Raw genomic sequence first — 4,593 nt, 5'->3', positions numbered from 1 at the left:
ATACGAAAAGGTTCAGCCAGGGCATAGCAGCCCTTTGGGGTCCTACAAGGCAGGAAGATCAAAAGTTCCAGGCCAGTCTAGCTACATAATGAGACCTTAAAAAAAAAAAATCAGTGAGATATCAATTTCTATCACTTCCATATATGAATAACACTGGGATCAACTAGAAAATATTAATTATAATTCAAGAGCTTCATTACTTATATAAAAATGGAAACTAAATGAACATTTCCAGAAACTCACCACTCAGAAAACTGGGACTTTTCGACAAGGAAAGGTTTTTAGTCTATTGCTAATATAGCACTGAATAGGATGAAACGGCGTATTCAAAGGTCTAAAAAAAGGCAGAACAGCTCCCCTGCTTCTCAGTGTCTCAATCTTTTCCATATTTAGTGAGTAAGAGTCAAAAATATCAAAACTCCTGGGAAATTCTCAGTACGAGAATTTATTTTTGCTTAGCATAATTTAGTCCCATTTGTGGCTGTATCATGCAAGACTTAGGATCCCGTATTCTTGAAAGCAAGGGCAATTCAAGACATGACTGTTGAATCAACAGCCAAGTACTCCTTTACCCTCTATCCTTTGACCAGTCTGTAGCTGACTCATAAGAAAATAAGAATATCGAGAAGCTGAGAGATGACTCAGTAGAGAAGAGCGCTAGCAGGACAAACTTGAGGACCAGAGTGTGAATCCCCAGCAAAAGCTGGCCATGGCTGCATGAACCTGGGACACCAATGTTGTCTGACAGGCAGATCCTAGAAGTTCACTGTGAGCCACCCTAGCAGAAGGGTGAGCTTCTGCATCAGTAAGACAGTGTCTCAGGAGCATAAGATAGAGGGAGAGCCAACATCCTCCCCTGGGCTCTGCACGTGCACAGGCGTACCATCAACACACACAACACTCTCTCACATATCACACACACACACACTCACACACACACACACATCCATGCAGAATTAGTTATTCTCTATTAAAGAGAGGATCAAAAAGAATAGGATCCTAGCCTTAAATAACAGCCCTTAGAGGAAAAGCCCTGAGCTGGGTGGTCTCACCAACTCATATATTGACAATGACAGTGGACCAGCTTGCTTTATCTATGACCGGACATCAAAGAAAGTAGACGATGATAAACAGTACCATTCAGAGAGCAGGACATTGATTTTAATTGTTCTTAATTTTTACTGCAAGGCAGAGAAAAGGCAAACCTTCAGAGAAAGGGATGGGTTTTTTTAACCCAAAACTCTGAGATTATAGTGAGCATAAAGACACTGAGCTAGATGCTGCTCCGTCCATTCTCAAGAGCTAAAACCAAAGCAGTAATTCTCTTCCTCCAGTAGCCATATGGACCTGTTTCTCCACCTCTGTGGGTTTTAAATGATTTTAAACCTTGAACCTAAAGCAACACTCAAAGCTACCAAAGGTATTAGGTGGGGGCAGGACTCCAAACTTCAACTGAGGAGTGCTGTAGATAAAGAAATCAGATTCGTGTCAAGCTGCAATGCTTGCACTGGGTGTTTTGTGTAGTCTATTTTTAGTACCCATTTGTAATAGCTGATTTAAAATTAGTATCATCCAAAGTCAAACGAATCTTGAGAATGAAGATTATCCCTATTTGACCTATCTGCTTTTAAAACTGCCAGACAGATGCTACAGACAAGATACATCATGTTCAAGGATCTTTGGTTTCTGATCCAGCATTCAGTCAGACAACTGGAGAATTTTGTAACTTGGTGAAATCCTAGAGAGAACATGTGGTCTTCGACTGTCTTGTATCTTGTCATTGAAGGGTGCGTGTCTAGACGCTTTACCGAGGGCTCTGACTCTGGTTGGATTCTATTGGAAAGGAGAGGCTGGTAGCATGGGGTATGGCACAGTAGTGAGACACTTGCCAGGCACATGGGTTCAGTTCCCAGAGCCATCAACAGAGATAAGATATCGACATGGAAAGGAGATGATAGAGCTGGGGATGATAGAGATAGAGATGATGTAGAAGGAGGCTAGAGATAGAGATGGGGCATAGAGAAAGGGGGGAGAGGAGAGAGGGGGGATGGAGGGAGGAGGGGGGGAGAGAAAAGGCTATTCCTGCCAACCCCTGAACCCTGATGTGTGTATTGGGCAGCAGAGACAAAAGTGGGAAAGAGAAGTGGCCACAGTATAGGAGGACCCTTAATCATGTGCACCTCCTTCTGGTGACATTCAGATCTATTTCTAAACCTCTTTCATTCACCACTCTAGAAACTAAAACTAAATCATCTAGAATATTGGGATTTGGGCTCACTCATCTACAATCCAATGCAAATAGCAAAATAGTAATTAGTAATGTCTGTGTCTGCATGCCAAGAGGACAAGTGCTTGAACTGTGGAAGAGATGCTTAGACAAGGACCTTGGAAACCCAAAACACTATGTAAATAGTGGTTTAATTTAATTAGTTAAAAAGGAATATATTATCTACATGAATGGCTCCTACGCTCCACCTAAATACAGCCATTTCCAGCTATAATCCATACATGAATTTTCCAACAAGAAAATAAGACCAGATAGAAGTTTTTTGTTTATTGGTTTGGGTTTTATTGTTCTGTTTTGTTTCTGTTTTTTGTTTGGTTTTGTTTGGTTTGGGTTGGGTTGGGTTGGCTTGGGTTGGGTTGGGTTGGTTTAAGAATTACTATCTGACCCCTATGGTACAATCCCAGCACTGGGGAGGCAGAGGCAGGCAAATTTCTCAGTCCTAGGCCAGCCTAGTATACGAAGCAATTTCCAGAACAACCAGAACTATACAGAGAAACCCTGTTTCAAAAAATATATATAAAATAAAGAAAAATGTACTATCTGGAGAAGTTCTATTTCTTAATTGTATGTATTTGTACCTCCTTTCCTTTCACCAAGAGTTTGAAGTAACATACGGTGCTGTAAAAGTATATTCCTGGAGCTGGGAAATGACTCAGTGGGTGAAGTGCTTGTCACTAAAGCCTGAGAACAGAGTTCTAATCCCCATCCATCATGTACATGGTAGTGGCGGCCCTCCTGTAATCTCAGTGTATTGAAGGCACAGGAAGGCATGCCCAGAAAAAGCTGGCCAGCTAGACTAACCGAATTAGCCAGCTTTGGGTTCCAGTTAGAAGAAAGATGGACTGCCTCAAAAAATAGAGCAGGGATGATATCTGACATCGACCTTGGGCCTCTTGTTCACATGACATACACACACATGTGAACATATATACACATTAGTACATACCACATACAAATTAAAGAAAAAATAAAGTACAGACAATAAATCAGGCATAGAGGACAGTTTCTTCTTTTTTCTCTAACAGCTGTGCATATCTAATGTCCCTCCAATGGTAGCCTATGTTAAAATCTTTCTTGTCTTCAGGAAGTCATGTACCATGCCTTTAATATCAGCAGTCAGTAGGCCGAGGCAGGTAGTTCATGAGATCAAGGCTAGCCTGGTCTACAGAGCCAGTTCCAGGACAGCCAGGGCTACACAGAGAAACTAACAACAAACGACAACAAAAAGCAAACAAATAAAAACTACTTACCTGTAATTATAGTACTTTGAGGCTGAAGCAGGAGCATTATAACTGCTGACATGAAATGTTTAATGAGACCCTGTGTCAGAAGGAATGAGGGTGAGCAGATTAAAAAAATTTGAAATTTGTGCATGCGATAGAACAGAGGGTGAAATGAGACGATCGAACAGGATAGAGAATTTGGAGCTGAAAATCCTGAAAATGTGGGTGGTGGGGGATGTAAGCAACATGGTTGTGTAACTCTCACTTTAAGAAAAGACAAGCAAGGTCTATTTAAGAGCAGTAATAATTTCTCCCACATCCATCCATGGCACCAGCTACTTGCCCAGGAAAATGGGGGCCTAGCTGATAGCGCCTCTCCAAAATTCTAAATATAGCAGAGTGAGTGGCACTCAGAGGGAGGATCTACTTGACTTCTGGCTGACCAAGTTCTCGGAGCCACACCCCACCATAGCCGAGAACCTCCGAGAGTGGCCGACCAAGTCAGCTTCAGCCCACTCTGCCCGTTGGCTGCCCACTTGTGGCCATCAGAAAGTGAGTCCACACTGAGTCTCATTTCTCTTCTCTACGAGAAGTAACATTTATCTGTTCTGAAGAACTGCAATAAGGAAAGACAAATCTGTCTGGCAAACACTAGCTCTGTAGCCTGCTAGTGCCATGCTCGTTATTATCAGCTCTGAGGTCTTCCAGTCCACAGAAGCAGCTAACAGCAGTGCCAGCACATACTTACGCAGTATTAATCCCACATTTTCTCTTGGGGATTTAAGGTGTGCATCAGGGGCCTAAGGAAGGCTTCAATGGGTAAGAACAGTAAGGACCTGAGTTTGAGTCCCCAACACCCACACAAGAAGCTGAATGAGGCTACATGCACCTGTAACCCCAGCACTGGTGGGGGCCAGGGCAGAAACAGGAGGGTCTCTGGGATTTGTTGGCTATCAGCTTAGTTCAGTGAGTGTCTGTCTAGAGGAAATAAGGCTGAGAACAATGGAATGGGAACTCCAAAGTCATCCTCCAGTTTCAGTAAGTGCCTACCATAAACACACACACACACTCAACACACACATA

The sequence above is a fragment of the Grammomys surdaster genome, unplaced genomic scaffold (assembly GCF_004785775.1).
Source record: "Grammomys surdaster isolate TR1022 unplaced genomic scaffold, NIH_TR_1.0 141, whole genome shotgun sequence".
Classification (NCBI taxonomy): Eukaryota; Metazoa; Chordata; class Mammalia; order Rodentia; family Muridae; genus Grammomys; species Grammomys surdaster.
The sequence above is the reverse complement of the archived record's forward strand: the minus strand, read 5'-3'. Positions refer to the sequence as shown.